We start from the raw sequence: 18,124 nt of genomic DNA, 5'->3' as shown, positions 1-18,124 counted from the left end.
CAGAGTTTATTTCTCAAATGTGCTGAAATGTTTTTAATGCAGGAATTTTCATCTAGGCATTGAGACACAAACCAAACATGAAAAGTGAAGCCGAAGCGTCTCGTTCGTCTCCGGGTGGTTGGTCCCAGTATAGGTCATAAACCCCGCCCTCTCCGTGTAAAAATCTAAACATTTAAATTACACTTAAAAATGTTTTTTTTTTTTTTTACAAAGATGGTTCACGAGTTCACATATAAGGCTTGATTTTCCTGCTAAATGAAAACTGAGATCAAGCATCCTGCAATAAAGCGTATCTGGAGTGAAGATCTTAAAAGAATAGCACAGGACAACGCCTTGCCCCCACACATCTACAGTATGCACCTGCTCCTCCTGAATTTTGTTAATAAAACATTATTTTGTGTCATTTTATGTAGTTCAAGTTTTTTTTTAATAATTTTCTTTTTAGTTATTTGATGCAATAAAAACAGGATGTGACGTCATGATTGACAGCTGTGATTGACAGCTTCTCTGAGTGAAATAGTCACTGAGGCACCGACAGACTTTTTTCAGAATGAGATTGGAGCTTTAACTTTTCCATAATTTCCATAACTACATTTCCATAAATGTTTATTTCATAAATGTTTTTTTTTATTTCAGGTTCTGAAACAGCACAAGATGTCATATCCCATTACCCCAATGGAAACTTCTGAATGATGCAGAAGCTCAAAACTTTCAAACTCAGGATTATCAAATTCTGTTCTGAAACTCAATCTTTCCCAGAGATTTCAGTGAATCACAGAAACCTTGACTTCGTTTTTCAGAATCAGATCCATAAATAATACAAGTGTTTATTGTTTATATCCATGAGCTTAAATGAACAAATGATCAGTTAAACTCATATAAACAATTATTCATTTACAAATTCAGTGAAACTGTGTAGAATTAGGTTCAGTTGAAAAAATATATATGTAGGAGCAAAATTAGCTCAAATGAAATAATTAATTTATAATGAATTATAAAGAGTCATTTCGTTTACGACCGAGCCACTGAATCATCCAGCTTTCATCTGCTTGGATCGTAATAAACTCTTGTAATGGATGTGAATATCCAACTATCATGAAAACACTAATTAATAGCTCGGTAACAAGATCGACAGTTTAAGACATTACAATTTGCACATAATACAAGACACTTTCTTTTAAAATCTACAAGAGACTTTATTTATTCTAACACAAACTTATCTAACACAAACACGCACACGTACACACACAAAAACATTCATACACTTTGCAGAAAGAAAGGAAATGAGAGAGAAAGAGTTTTAAGAGAGAGAGTGATATGATGAGGATTTCTAGCAAAATATGCACTTTAAAAGACCTGACCTGAATGAACCATGAATCATTCATTTAATGCACCAGTTCAGCTTTAGAATCTGGAGGTACTTGCTTGAGTCGACTTTAAATGTGAATCTCCTCATTGGCGTGGAGAGAAGGGTTGTCAATGATTTGTAGCAGGTGTAGACATGATAGAAAATTTATGCCATTAAAATATGTTTGATAAGTCCATTTCAAATTGCTTTGAACAAATCAATGCAGTTTTAGTTGTAGGCCTGCATTGTTTCTCTGTCTCTTTTGATCTGGAGTTCAAAGACTCTTTATCTTCTTTTCGACCATTTGGTTTGTCACCTCCCCTTCAGTCAGAAAGCATGGGTGTCATAAAAGTACCAAGCAGGGTTTTTTCAGTAGACGGACTGGACCTGAAAATTCAATTCTCTGAGTTTGAGTTTCTGTAATTATGTTTTTAAAGAATCATCTGAATGATTCAATTGTCTGGTTTGTCCATGGTCCTAATATATATATATATAATTATGACAAAATGAGCAAAGTGACAAACTTTACTGAAATAATAATCAGTTAAATGTTTATTAATCTAAAATTGTGTAATAATTGTTCTTATTGTATAAAGTGCTTTTTAAACTTCTTTTAAACTCTAATTAAATAAACTTGTTTATTAATATGTTGATATGAAATATGAGAGTGTGAGTGTTACTGTAGTGCTGATATCAGTCATGTGATCATCACAGCCCAATCACAGCCACCGTACTGATATTCTGATCAACAGCTCTTACTCATGTGATCTGGATTAAATATTGGACATGATGAAAGCAGGAAGATCCAGATCTACAGGAGTAACGATTACTGACTATTGACCGGTAAGATCCTCAGAGAGGAAAATAGATGATAATTACAGAAGAATGGAAAGAGTGTGTGAGTGAAGGTGTGTGTGAATGTGTGTAGATGTGTGTTAGTTACAGGATCAGAGAATGAAACCGTTCCTCTGTCATAGTCCAGATTCACTCTCACATGATCAAGATCCTGTTTGACAAGAAAACAAGAACCTACAATCCATCCGTTCGACACACTCCAGACATCAGTGCTGAAGAAATCACGTCCCTTCCTCTGGTTTGATGCTGTAGTTACTCCAAGAATCCAGGAATAACTCTCTTTAACCTCCACATCCCAGCAGTGTGTTCCTGAGTTAAAACCCTCTAAACCCAGAACACAGGGATCACAGTTAAATCTCTCTGGATTATCAGGAAGAGGTTGATCGGTCCTGCTGTTTCTCACACTGGTCAGATCATCAGACAGGACGAGATGTGGATCTGCAGTGTTTGGATCCAGAATCACAGGAGCTGATGAGACACAATCAACAAATGCTTTTATTGTTCATATAATGTTCAAGAGTGACCCAACACAGATTATTATGAATTATGACACTGTTGATCAAACACATGTTCCTCTGATCACTGTCAGTGCTGTTATTAGTTTCACTCTCATTTTATCATCAACTACAAACATTAAATGTGTGATTCAGACATTTGTGTCCATCAATTAAAATCACAATAAATCAATGAGATCTGTTGAGATTTCTGCTGTAGATGAAAAACTGTAAGTGTGTGTCTGATCTTCAGCAGCATCTGATCATCTTCATGTTATCGGCTCTTATAGTCTGTGTTGATTTAAATCAGTTTATTCTCACTGTCTGTTGAGTTTCACTCACTAATTATGAGACTTGAGGAATTATTAGTGAATCTGAAAGATGAAGTTGTGCTGTGACTTTTATAAGCGATCGGGTGTACGATGTTCCCCGGCGGGAAAAATAGTCCCATAGACTTTGAGATGAACTTTGACGGGTCATAGCTCTGAGCGAGAGTTGTACCCCTGGGGTGTAAGAGCCAAATATGCTCCATTGACACACTATGGTGAAGGGAATGACCATCGTGATCACATGATTCTCCTACTATTGGAAATTCCATAGGGATTTTGTATTGAACATTACTATGACCCACAAAATGATAAAGGGGTGGGCTCATTTAGCTCAGGCAACCAATCAGTATCTCAGGATCATTGTGAAGCTAGCAACCATTTAGATCACCCTAGCAAAAAGTCCCATAGACGTTCATTCAAAGAGATCAAAAGGGAATATCTTTGAATAATCTATCTCCACTCATCCATCATTTCCAGTGTGTGTGTGAGAGCTCAGATCTTCTGCAGTCAGACTCACTGTTTTGGACGATGTCCTGCATCTTCTTCCAGACTCTGAACGGCAGGTTGCCCAAGTACATGAATAAAAGCTCCAGAAGCAATCTGTGGATCCGGCTGTGAGCTCTGGACTCTGGAAGAACATTCAGGAGTCAGAACTGCAGTGGCTTTGGATCAGAACCATAGAGACCAGAGACAGGAGCAGATCACTCACCTTTTCTTTGAGACTGGAAACTCCTGCAGAACAAACACACCATTTATCATCAAGAACTCAATCAATGAACCAATGATCAACCAATGATCTGAAATCAGACCTTCAGAAAGCAGACGTCATTGGCTTTCATCATCTCCTCCATGTCTTTGATTGTGTGTGAAAGAGCTGAGATGTGTCTGTTCATCTCCTCCAGCTTCTCCTTCATCATCTGCTTCTTCTGCTCCTCTTCCTCCCTCAGTGCAGTGATTGTAGCTTCTTCTTCATCTCTGAGAAACTGATGAAGCTTCTCAAACTGCAGTTTAATCTGACGCTCTGTGTGCTCAGCTTGAGACTGAAATCAAATCACATTCACTTCAATCATCTCATTCATATCTGAGATAAACTCGATACCGACATATAACGGATCCAGAAGCAGATCACTGCTCGTCATTTACAGAAATAATAAACTGGAATCCATTATATTAAATATATCAGATCATAACTGTATATAGTGATCCTACAGCTGTAATGAAAATGACTCTGATTCTGTTTCCTCACCTTGATGTGTTGAACTGTTTTCTCAAACTCTCCTTTCATTGTTTCATTGTGTTGAAGTTTCTTCTGTAAGGACTTCAGAGCTGTATTGAGCTCCTCCTAGAATTGAACAAAAACACATAAAACACCAGATTACAGTGAAGAGAAGAAGATAATACAGTGATATGATCATATAATGCTGTTAAAAAGTATTTGCCCTCATCCTGATTTCTTCTGTTTTTGTGAATATCTCATACTAAATTAATTCAGAAATTAAAACCATAAAACAAGGGCAGCCTGAGAAATCACAAAGTACAGTTTGTAAAATACAATGTTATTTATTTAAAAAAAAAAAGTTATCCGATATTATCTGCACCTGCGTGAAAATGTATTTTCACCCATAATTACTACCTGGTTCAAATTCCCACAGCGATACAAAAGCAGAATAACCTTCTGAAGATTGCTTCTCAAATCTCTGTAAGGTCTAAATGGGATTTACAAAACGCCAATAAAGATGGGACAGTACCCACTTTATTTGGACCAATCTGGTCTTCAGAATCAAGTATGATGAATTATTTATGTATATATTTTCTACCGAGTGTTCAAAATACATAGTTTTGTGATTTATATTGTGTAGGTCTAACCGGAAAACTCACATTATTACTGTCTTACTGAAATAAGACAGTAATAATAGTGTCCCACTATTACCTAAAACTGTCCATTAATGCAGATCATCTGTTGTTCTTACTACTCTGAGTAATGATGAAGGATGGAGCAAGATTTGTTTTACAAACTTTAATGTTTCATCAGTCATTCATGTTAGTGCTCGGATAATGTATGTGCTGTTATTGATACAATTAATAATACTCATCATTACAATTAATAATACTCACTAATTAATATTCTCACATGTGTAAATCAGAAATATACACATCAGTTTGTTGATGGACACTTGTTAATGCTGATGGTGAGGAGTTACAGTTGCAACATCTCAATATACGTCAAACTGAGTGAATCACTGAGAAATGTCCTGCTCAAGCTGTTCTTATGATGGAGGTTCAGGATGAATAACTAGTTCTTCCATTTCATCATCGGACTCACACTCGGATTGATATGATAAAATCGACGCCATTATTACTGTCTTTACACTGTGTACAATCGCTGAAATTAATTTATTAAGCCTCCGGGGCTGAAGTTTTGTTATGGTAATGGTTGTTTCATTTCCGACAGGCACTGTAAGTGGTCAACCAATCACAACAGACTGGGCCATCTGGCCAATCAGAGCAGAGCAGGCTCTCGGAAAGGAGGGATTTTAAAGAGACTGATTCAACCAACAAGTCGTTTGAGAATCATTGAAAAATGTGGTGATGTGCAAATACTGTATGTTATGAGAAAATTAAAGTGTTTTGACCTTTGATGGATGTAAACCTGTTATAGGAGACTCCAAATCAAAATAAGTAATATTTAAAATAGCATAAACAGTAACACGCTAGTTCAAAGGTGAAAGAAACTCCAGAAATAATGAAGGTGATTGAAATACATTTGTCTGCACATAATTGCAAAACTATTTCAAAGGCTCTTGGACTCAAAGAATCACAAAGAGAGCCATTATCTCCAAATGGAAAAAACTGGGCACAGTATCAAAACACTACTCCTAATGTGTGATCAATACTCCTAATGTGCGTTCACTACTCACTGCCCCTGATGTACGTTCACTACTCACTGCTCCTGATGTGTGTTCGTTAACTTGAATGGTTAAATGCAGAGGACAAATTCTGAGTGCAGGTTTCCATACTTGGCCTTCACAAGTCACTTATATGTGAAGCAAGAGTCATTTGTCTTACCTTATATTCTGAAACCACTTCACTGATGGGTCTGAATTTGTGATTGTCGTGTTGTTTTGAAGTAAAGCACGCAGGCTGTTTGTCCTCCAGACAGAAGAGTTTGAGTTTCTCACTGTGTAAACTGCAGATCTCCTCAGATTCTGATGAACTTGTCTCCTTTCTCTCCGTCAGGACCAACTCACACAAGTTTTTTAACACAAGATTAACTGTAAGATCAGATTTTGAGAATCTTCTCCTGCAAACAGGACACTCCTGAGTTTTCTTGGTTCTCCAGAACTGTTGAAGACACTCTTTACAGACACTGTGACTACATGATAAAATAACGGGAGTCTTGAAGATTTCACAGCACACGGGACAAGAAAGCTCTTCAGCAGATACATTTAGTGAAGCCATTTTCACTGTTTGAGCTCCAGCAATATAAACTTTACTTTCACTTTCTGAATGATGGTTTTAAAATGAATCACCTTTAGAATCACACTAATCTGCTGTCTGTTCAGAAACAAACATCTCAAAAATCCTTCTTGGAAGTGTTTCTCTTCATTCTCCACTGATTGCTGATTCTTTACTGCTTTTGTCAAGAGAGAAGAGAGTCAGTATGACAGAAAAGAGAAATAATAAGTCTGTCTCTTCCTGGTAAGTGTTGGAAGAGGGTGGAGTTTATGATCACATTTGATTCAAAGAACAACATCAGGATTTCTTCAGGGTAAATTTGAACAAAACTTGTATTAAAACTTGCTTTAGTATAATGCTATAAAACCTTGAATCAAACACTAAAGAACAATGAAAAACACAAATATTGACAATAAAAATACTATTTTATTTATTGCTCTTTATTTGTACATATTTATTTGTTCAAGTATCCAGTGAAATGACTAATCTGAGTTTTGTTTGTTTAATATATATATATATATATATATATATACAGTGGGTACTGAAAGTATTCAGACCCCCTTAAATTTTTCACTCTATGTTATATTGCAGCCATTTGCTAAAATCATTTAAGTTAATTTTTTTCCTCATTAATATGCACACAGCACCCCATATTGACAGAAAAACACAGAATTGTTGACATTTTTGCAGATTTATTAAAAAAGAACACTCTGTGACACTCATATATTTAACTCAGGTGCTGTCCATTTCTTATGATTATCCTAGAGATGGTTCTACAACTTGATTTGAGTCCAGCTGTGTTTGATTAAACTGACTGGACTTGATTAGGAAAGCCACACACCTGTCTATATAAGACCTTGCAGCTCACAGTGCATGTCAGAGCAAATGAGAATCATGAGGTCAAAGGAACTGCCTGAAGAGCTCAGAGACAGAATTGTGGCAAGGCACAGATCTGGCCAAGGTTACAAAAAAAATTGTGCTGCACTTAAGGGTGCTCTCCTAAGAGCACAGTGGCCTTCATAATCCTTAAATGGAAGACGTTTGGGACGACCAGAACCCTTCCTAGAGCTGGCCGTCCGGCCAAACTGAGCTATAGGGGGAGAAGAGCCTTGGTGAGAGAGGTAAAGAAGAACCCAAAGATCACTGTGGCTGATCTCCAGAAATGCAGTCTGGAGATGGGAGAAAGTTGTAGAAAGTCAACCATCACTGCAGCCCTCCACCAGTCGGGGCTTTATGGCAGAGTGGCCCGACGGAAAGCCTCTCCTCAGTGCAAGACACATGAAAGCCCCCATGGAGTTTGCCAAGATGGTGAGAAATAAGATTCTCTGGTCTGATGAGACCAAGATAGAACTTTTGGCCTTAATTCTAAGCGGTATGTGTGGAGAAAACCAGGCACTGCTCACCACCTGTCCAATACAGTCCCAACAGTGAAGCATGGTGGTGGCAACATCATGCTGTGGGGGTGTTTTTCAGCTGCAGGGACAGGACGACTGATTGCAATCGAGGGAAAGATGAATGCGGCCAAGTACAGGGATATCCTGGATGAAAATCTTTTCCAGAGTACTCAGGACCTCAGACTGGGCCGAAGGTTTACCTTCCAACAATACAATGACCCTAAGCACACAGCTAAAATAACGAAGGAGTGGCTTCACAACAACTCCGTGATTGTTCTTGAATGCCCCAGCACAACCAGGGAGTGGGGGTGGGCGCCCTAGAGATCTACTGGCAGGTGACACTGGATGTGCAGACAGGTCTGGAGGTCTCCAGGGCAGGTCTAGGAACTTGGGCAGCAACGGCGTGTCATGAGTCTTGGGCAGCAACGGCGTGTCATGAGTCTTGGGCAGCAACGGCGGGTCAGAAGCCGAGGATGACCATGGCAGTACGGAAGCCTTGGGACGCCAAGGCAGGTCAGGAGTGTCAGGCAGGCATAGCAGGTCAGAGTCCGTAGACGGCCCTTGCAGGCCTGTAGACCCACCCACAGGTTCCCCACCCACAGGTTCCCCACCCACAGGTTCCCCACCCACAAGTTCCCCAGCCACAAGTTCCCCACCCTCAGGTATATGCCCCCCCTCCCTAAATGTTCTTGGGGAATTCAATGGAGGTATGTAGGGAATTGTGGGCTGGTAAGTACTGGAGGGTTGGAGCAGGTTCGAGGGCAAGGAATTTGGGTGGTGCCAGCAAGGCAAGGAGCCTGGGTGGCGCCGGCAGGGCAAGAAGCTTAGGTGGCGCCGACAGGTCAAGGAGCTTAGGTGGCACCATTAGGGCAAGAAGCTTAGGGCAAGGAGCTTAGGTGGCGCCAACAGGGCAAGTAGCTTGTTCGTCAATGCTAGTGAGGCGGCTATCTTGTTCATAGACACAGGCGATGTGGCCATCTTGTTCGTAGACACAGGCGATGCGGCCATCTTGTCCATAGACGCAGGCGAGCTTGAGTGCTTAGCAACCGGCGGGTTTGAGTGCGTAGCAACCGGCAGACTTGATTGCGTAGAAAACAGCAGACTTGAGTGTGCAGAACCCGGCAGGCTTGAGTGTGTAGTAACCGGCAGCCTTGAGTGCGAAGCAGCCGGCGGGCTTGAGCGCGAAGAGGCCGGCAGGCTTGAATGCGAAGTCGGCAAAGGTTTCAGAATGCCAGCTGCACATGCTGAAGTCAGTGGAGGATCGTTGGACAACAATCCTCTCCGCTTGTGGACGGATCTCGAGACATGACGTCGCTCTGGGCGATCAGCGGAGACGTGACGTGACTCTGGGCGATCAACGGAGACGTGACATGGCTCTGGGTGATCAGCGGAGACATGACATGGCCCTGGGCGATCAGCGGAGACATGACGTGGCTCTGGGTGATCAGCAGAGACATGACATAACTCTGGGCGATCAGCGGAGACATGATGTGACTCTGGAAGATCGGCAGATGCGTGGCGTGGGTCAGGAAGATCAGCGGAGACATGAACTGGTGTTGTTGTGATGGTAGCCGCCATTTTGTGCGTGTTCCTTGGCGCGGAGGCCATTACGTGGTTCACCATGGTGTCGTATTTCTCCACGACACCCACAGTAAATGGAGAGCCAACAGACAACAAAGAATAATCCAGGAAATGACTAAGGGAGGAACGGGGTCCATTGCGAACCAGTTGTGCTTTGAGTGGCTGGTTAACGCCCTCACAGAAAAAGTCAATGAGTACACAGTCAGGTAGATCTGACCAGTAGATCTGACCAATGTCCAGGTATTCGGTGATGTAATCTTCCAGTGATCGTGTGCCCTGTGTGAGCCCTAATAATAGCTGTGCGATATTCCTACCGGCCAAGTGTTCTCCAGATGTGCTGCTGGATCCTTGTGGTGGCGAAGTCTTCTGTAATGAATAGTCGACAGAATGGAGATCCATTTGCAGCTTTTATTAAAATAATGAACAATGCAAACAGGGGCAAAGGCAAAGACATAAACTCGGACAGGCAATGGTCGAGGCAGGCAGCAAATAAACAGAGTTGGGTCACAGGCAGAGATCAGGGCAGGCAGCAGGCAAACACAATCCAGAACACAGGCAAAGATCAGGGAATAAACAGTCCACAGGAAAACGCTCAGTAGTGATCACAGAGGCAAATCAAGACTTCGCAATGAGTGAGTGTGTGTGACTGGCTTATACAGGGAGTGCAGAATTATTAGGCAAGTTGATTTTCTGATCATATTTTTTTTCCAAGCACATTTTACCAATTCCAATCCACATCAATCTTAATAACTACTATTAATATTGTTTTTAATAATTTATAAGTGATATATAATTGTTCATGAAGGCTGGAAATTAAGAATGCCCTATATTCAGGTGTGCAGAATTATTAGGCAGGTTTTCTTTTACAGATAAAATGAGCCAAAAAAGAGATTTAACTCAGACATAAAAGTCAAAAATTATTAAATACTCATGAGAAGGACGCAATACTAATGTAATACTAGAAATTGCAAAGTTAAAGCATGACCATTGGACAGTGAAATGCTCATTGGGTCAGCGGGGTCATACAAAAACAGCTGGAGAAGAAAAGACACGTTAACTGCAAAATAATTACGAATTAAGGTGAAGAATTAAGTGTGAAACCATCAGGAACCCTTTAGTCTCCAGCGCCACCATTTCCCAGTACTGAAACCTACCTGGAGTCTTCAGAAGTGTGAGGTGTCAGGATCTCAGAGACTTAGGTTAGGTGAAGAATCCTAAAAAGCGACCTGCTCTTAATAAGAATCACAAGCTGAAGTGTTATAAAATACATGAAGACTGGGTTTTTATAGGCCTTATAGACAGACAGCTTGAGAGTGACTCCTGAAGGACCAGCACCACATCCTCTTGTACCACTGTTTGAAGAATTTATCTTCCAGAATCTGGCAGTAAGTTTTGGAAGATCATTTAGTCCATCTCTGCAAGATGGACATTTCAGGATAAGAGATGGACTAAAAGTGAACTCCCACACCTTACTGCCAGATTCTGGAAGATAAATTCTTCAAACAGTGGTACAAGAGGATGTGGTGTTGGTCCTTCAGGAGTCACTCTCAAGCTGTCTGTCTATAAGGCCTATAAAAACCCAGTCTTCATGTATTTTATAACACTTCAGCTTGTGATTCTTATTAAGAGCAGGTCGCTTTTTAGGATTCTTCACCTAACCTAAATCTCTGAGATCCTGACACCTCACACTTACTGGGAAATGGTGGCGCTGGAGACTAAAGGGTTCCTGACGGTTTCACACTTAATTCTTCACCTTAATTCTTAATTATTTTGCAGTTAACGTGTCTTTTCTTCTCCAGCTGTTTTTGTATGACCCCGCTGACCCAATGAGCATTTCACTGTCCAATGGTCATGCTTTAACTTTGCAATTTCTAGTATTACATTAGTATTGCGTCCTTCTCATGAGTATTTAATAATTTTTGACTTTTATGTCTGAGTTAAATTTTTTTTTTGGCTCATTTTATCTGTAAAAGAAAACCTGCCTAATAATTCTGCACACCTGAATATAGGGCATTCTTCATTTCCAGCCTTCATGAACAATTATCTATCACTTATAAATGATTAAAAACAATATTAATAGTAGTTATTAAGATTGATGTGGATTGGAATTAGTAAAATGTACTTGAAAAAAAAATATGATCAGAAAATCAACTTGCCTAATAATTCTGCACTCCCTGTATAGTCCGTGTAATGTGCTGCAGCTGGGTGTGAGTGATTACTGATTGGATGAGTGAGTGTGGGTGATTGTCAGGGAGAATTCTGGGAATTGGAGTCCGGAAATGGCTGGGAACATGACACTGACAATCTGATCTTGTCATTATTAATCAATCAGTAATCAACACAGCACCATCCCGAAATTACCATGCACTTTAGAAGTATGGTTTTGGCAAGAAATTAACAATAGCTAAATATTTATTATAAATGCTACTATTTGACATTCAATATTTTAGTCTATATTAAAGGGATACAAGTCACTTTTATGGATGATGGGTTTTTTTTTATTACAAAAGTTTTTTTGTTTGTTTGTAGTTAGCACTTAATATTTCTTTAATGTTGCCACATGAGAATAGCCAAACAGTGTAAGTGATTCACAAAATCATACACAAAGAAATGTGCATGACTAAAATTTGAGCCTCTGAGTTTCTTAATTTGTGATTTGTAGAATAGGTTTAGTGCACCTGCATTTAAAAAAAAACTTAAAGGCAGCGGCTATTAAGTGAAAATAGCATATTTTCTAAACAATATATGCTATTTACACTAAGTGTGACGATTTGTACATTTATTAATCAATTTATGGGTGGAATATGTATATAATAATTCATAAGATTTTATGAATTATTATTATGCACATACCGACCCAAGGGGGAATTAACCATATATGGTGAATTAACTACAACGAATTATAATCAATCACACATATGATTAGTTGTGTTTTAATAATTATGTAGAGAACTATCGGTCCGTCCAGCAAACCGGTAAGTTATCCACAAGCTCTTACGACAGAAATATTACCCTCTGGCCACGAAGATAAATTTCTATGGTAGCATCCAAACGTAAAGCAAGGATATTAGAATCAGAACGTTAAAGTGACTCGGTTGTTGCTGAATGAGCAAGTGAACAAAATAAGCGTGGATATGATGGATTTAATATACAGAACGGGTAATAATAAGGTTATACGGATAAATGTACACAAGTAGACATATTTGCAGGTATAATATCTGTGCATACAGTCTTTATGTAGGTCATTGTGTGTGTGTGTGTGTGTGTGTGTGTGTGTGTGTGTGTGTGTGTGTGTGTGTGTGTGTGTGTGTGTGTGTGTTTGTGTGTGTGTGTGTGTGTATGTGTGTGTGTCTGTGGGTGTGTGGGTGAATTTTCCTTTTTATGACCGTTTGGAATTTGGGCCTGTCTCCTAGAAACCCGATCCGTGGTGTTCGCATCTCCTTTGAAGTCGCGGAGGAGAGGTTCGGGACTTATCGCAATAGTCATAAAAAAGAGTCTTGTGATCCATTAATGTCTGCAGGGCCGGATGAGATGTAAGATTTACAAACCGAAGTTCCGTGAATTGGGACTTAAACACAGTTTATGGTGGGACCTGCTCATCTTTGAGACTGTGCAGACCCTACATAAGTGACAATATCACATTTTCTTAGCGATATGCTATTTACACTAGGTGAAAATAACGATGTAAAAGTGTAAAAGTATCAGTTCTTTGCAATAAAAGTAAATAGATGCTATCTAGGCCTACTTTATATTGGCAGATACTATTTGCACCTCAGTATTTTTGTACATTAACACGATGCAATAATATCATAGAGTGTAAATGATTGTATTTATTAAAATTATTAAATGGATGCTGCCTTATTGGGAGAATAAAACCCTCCCTACACCTTCCTCTAACCCTACCCAATAACCACTTTTAATATTATTAAACACTCGTTCACAGTTTATTTTCACTTTTAGAACATTATTTTCATTTTTACTGAGCTTAGCAAAAGGCAGATTTGAACCTGCATCGATCGCGTTAAAAGCTAGAACTCCGATCCCTACTTGCTATTGCTATGCCACTGAAGACGTTGCCTTCTGTGCTTCTTTTTAAAAACTTGAGTGGCCCAACCAGACGTTGGTGGATGGAGCTAGTGCAAATAGTGTTTGCCAACAAGGGATGCTATTTGCACTTTATGTAAATAGACAGTCCAAAATTTAAAAAGGTGTAACTGTTGTGTTGTGTTTGTGAGAGAGAAAGGAAGTTTTCAACTCCTAAAACATTTTGATGACTTAACTGAAACATTGTCTACACCTTCCACTGTCACAGGTGTTCAGTGTTTTGTTACTATGCTTTAACTACAAATACCACAGTAAAACTACAGTAACTGTGATAATACCATGGAAGTGTTGTGTTACTATGCTTTAACTACAAATACCACAGCAAAACTACAGTAACTGAGATAATGCCATGGTAAGTGTTGTGTTACTCTTAACTACAAATACCACAGTAAAACGTCTCATGTTACGTATGTAACCATGGTTCCCTGAGAGCAGGGAATGAGACTCTGCATTTGAATACGCTATGGGGAACGCCACAGGTGAACAGAGGACAAACTTAGTCTTGGTCAACCCTGTTTGAATACAGAATCTCAACAACGAATTCTTCAGAGAAGACAGCAAGTAAGAGTGATTGCGAAAGGCAGTAAGCAACTCAAACTCACACGTAGAGACAGGCATCCTGGAGAGCAGAACTCAGCTGAGTGCTATGAACCCTGTTATTGAGGGGAATATATACTCTGCTCAATCCTAGGATCTACACAGAGCCTGATTATTTGCACTGAGGAGGCTGTGTGCTAAGAAACCCTGATGAAGGGGAGCACAAACCAGCCTGGGGCTGGGAGGCCTCATGGAAGCCTTCAACCAGTGACCAGCTTAGGGAGCTAAGCACTATACAAGACAACCCTAGCAGGGGAGTACAAAGCTCAACCTAACAGATAGACCATACTGTAGGCACATGATCATGGAGGCCAGAGAGGGGCCTACAACAGGACAATAGTTTTGCATGGAGTAGAAACTCAAACATGCTAATATGCTTAGTCACAACAGTGGGAAAATCCAAGGTCGACCTGTCAAGGCCACACACCTTGAACACCTATCTTGCTGGGAACAAAGAATCAACGACATGACAATAACAGCAGATAAGACTGTAAAGTGTCCACATAACAGTCCACCTAACACAATACGCTGATTACACGCAGCCACCATTTTGAAATCGATAACGAGGCTCCGGTGGGAAGAAACCCAGAAGTATCGTATTGAACCACAGGAGAGTTGTGGATGCGATGGTGTATTGTTGTGTACCAGGCTGTACATCCTATTAACAGAAAGAGTGATAAAAAAAATATCCTTTCATCGCTTTCCGAGTGACCCAAAAGCCGTCGTGAGTGGATTGTGAAAGTAAAATGGTGTTATGGGTCATATTTGTTGGTGGGTTGTTTTTTCCTTGTTTTACAGGATGGTGCTAGGGTGAGTGATGTCATCATTACTGAAGACTTACACCTGTGTGGAGCTGATGCCGGCAAATTTAAGCAGCTCCCTTCAGTGCACGGGCGGACTGGCCATCTGGCATACCGGGCACTTTCCCGGTGGGCCGACGTGCTTTTTGGGGCCGACGGTCGCCGACCGCCAAAAAAAAAAAAAAATTCTCTCGGCCCATGAAAGTGGTAGGCCTAGATCGACGGCCCAATGCTTTTTCATTTGACACTGGGCTGCTGGCCCAAAACACTTTAGTCAAAAATATCACATAGGCTATTTTTTTCCTTCTGATAGACGCGGCTCATGAAACATGTAGCTTAGCGGCCCATTGGTTGTTCTCTTGATTGACACTGGACTTGCTCAATCATATCTTTGAATAGCACCATCTATAAGATTTCTGCCTGCACGCAATATAAAAAATATAATTAATAACCACGCTAAGTATTGTGCATAAATTATATAAACCTAAAATAATGATGTAAGTAGTAAAGCAATACAAACGCAAACGGGCGTTTTAAGTTTATTAAACATTTTGAGTCACCCCTCCCTTGCTTCACAGTGGTTTGGTCCACCGCGCACGTCACACTCGCTTGTGCTTAGATTCTGTAGAAGTCCGGCGGCGCCGGCGGGAGAGAACAGTTCTACAGACAGATGAGTTCCAGTAAGTCGGCTGTCAAGGCTATTTTATTCAAAAACATCGGGTGAAGTGATTATTTTCTCTTTAACGCTGATGGTGCTGAGTAATTAGTCATAACAACAACAAAAAAAGATGATAACTGATGAATTTGACTGAATTTTTTCCGCTATTTCCGATTACTCCGCTATTTTAGAGATTATAATGTTACCTAGCTTGTTTACCATAGCTTGTTGGATATAAGTAACCCACACCAACAACAATTAACATTGTGATAAGAATAAGTAAACTGTAATAAGGCTAATAGATTTACTGTTGTGTGTTGGGTTATGCTCAGTGTGTATTCATCGTATTTTGGTGACTTGGTTGTAAACAACTAAAAATAAATAAACAAGTAGAATAAATTTTATATATATATAAGCGGAAGGACGGGTGGTATTTGTGATCTAAAGTGGTGGTGGGCCGGTCTGGGCCAAAAAGCCAGGGCCGATTTTTGGTCCCAGTCCATCCCTGCTTCAGTGTGATGGCGCTCGCTCTCCCCTCCTCGTGTCATGCCCGTTCTCCCTTCAGTTCTAATTTTATTCTTACTTTAATAAATGTTATTCCTTTTTCGACCCTCATCCAACGTGTTGTCTCCTTCTTTGTCGCGGCTTGCGAGCCAGCCGTGACAAATGGGGGGTCGTCCTTTAATTTTTGAAAAATTCCTGTTGTTTTCGACATGATTCAAAAGCACTTTATTTTGTTTGCGTTCGGTTATTTTGTATGGAAACTCGGCATGATGATTAACCAAAGGTAAAACCGGAAGAGCGATTGTTTGTATAGCGCTATTTTTTTGGGATGTTTTATGCATCATTTTGAAGGAAATACGCGTTGGATTTGGTTGTTTCAAGTACAGAGTGCGATGGATTGCTGAATCCGTAATTTGGCTGTCTTTTGATGCAAAGTTTTAGAAGTAAGTGATTTTGCAAATCCTATCGTGGGGGAATTTTGAATGGTATTGGTGTTCCCTTGTTAGGTGTAGCTGCTTGTTCCCTTTTGGAATGAATAGGGTAATGTAATGTTTTTTTATTTTTGTGTTGGTGACCGTGAGTAGAGCAGTTGTCTCGGGAGCATATCCATGGTATGAGTGAGTCGCCAGAGTGCTGGTTGCTTTTCTTGTACCAACGGGAGTTGGTGCTTAAATACCCCTCACCAGTAACCACACGAAGATTAGGGGTGAGTTTTTCAGGATTAGTTTTTCATGTAGATAGGGAAAGGGAACTTGTTGTTATTCCTCCTGCTGGTGTTTGTAAAAACACGTCTTCTATTTTGTAGCATGTATTTAAAGTGGTAGCATGTCTACTCTAGTCAAAGATTTTATTAGTTCTCCTTCTGAAGCTTTGCTCGATTCGTGTGCAAAAGATCAATTATTTAAAATTGCGGATCACTATGGAATTGAAATTGGAGATAAGAGGGTAAAGGACAGTACAATTAGAGAAACGCTTAAAACAAAACTGATAGAGCAGTCCATACTGTTTGAAATGCCAGCTACTGCCGGTCAAGTTAAACCTCATGTTGGCTCTTTAACTTTTGAGCAACAGGAACGTTTATAATTGTTACAGCGTGAACAGGAGCGTTTGATGTTGGAAGTAGAGCGTGAAAAAACTAGAAACGAACAGACAAATATTGAGCTCCAGTAATACCGTTTGGACATAATAAGAGAAGGCGGATTGAATGGCGGCTCAGTTGATGCTTTTCAGGGTGCTTCTCAAATGTTTGACACTGCTGGAAATTTACGTTTTGTACCTAAATTTAATGAGCGAGACCCAGATACCTTCTTTATATAGTTTGAGTGGATAGCGGAGGCAAGAGGTTGGCCTAGTAAAGAACGTACACTGCTTTTACAATGTGTGCTTTCTGGCAGGGCTCAAGAAGTTTATTCAGCTCTTTCATTCTCTGACTGCCAAGATTACGATACTGTTAAAGCTGCAGTTTTAAAAGCGTACGAATTAGTACCAGAAGTGTACCGACAAAAATGTAGAACATTGTTTAAGGGAGTTAATGAGGCTCATGTTGAGTTTGCTAGAGAGCTTACCACTGCATTTAATCGTTGGTGTATGGCGTCGGAGGTAACCACGTTTGAGGAGTTAAGTAACTTGATTGTGCTTGAACAGTTTAAGAACTCTTTGTTCCTGCTCGCATTGCTGCCTTTATATAAATGAGCAGAAAGCTGACACACCTGCTAAACCAGCTGAGTTGGTGGACGATTATATTTTGACACACGAGTAGTTTTGAGTTTAGGAAAAGGGATGAAATGTTTGAAGAGAAAGTAGATAGTACCTCCAGAAATTCATCTCTGATTTGTAACTACTGTTGTGGTAAAGGCCACTGGAAAAATGAGTGCCCTGTGCTTGGGAAAAGCTCCTCGTGTTAAGCCAGCTGTCCTTGTGGCACCAGTGTTGAATCCTGTTAACTATTCTTCTTCTGAGGTTTTTCCCACAACAGTGAACCCCATAAAAGATGGAGATTATTCA

At 40.1% G+C, this 18,124-nt stretch overlaps 1 pseudogene; it reads right to left on the bottom strand.

Annotated features, from left to right (window-relative positions):
- Positions 1-1,240: 1,240 nt before the first annotated feature.
- On the bottom strand, positions 1,241-6,709 carry LOC137007114 (E3 ubiquitin-protein ligase TRIM35-like; annotated as a pseudogene).
- Between the last annotated feature and the right edge of the window lie 11,415 nt (positions 6,710-18,124).

The sequence above is a fragment of the Chanodichthys erythropterus genome, chromosome 18, assembly GCF_024489055.1.
Source record: "Chanodichthys erythropterus isolate Z2021 chromosome 18, ASM2448905v1, whole genome shotgun sequence".
Classification (NCBI taxonomy): domain Eukaryota; kingdom Metazoa; phylum Chordata; class Actinopteri; order Cypriniformes; family Xenocyprididae; genus Chanodichthys; species Chanodichthys erythropterus.
Note: the sequence above shows the minus strand (reverse complement) of the source record. Positions and strands in the feature narration are given on the sequence as shown.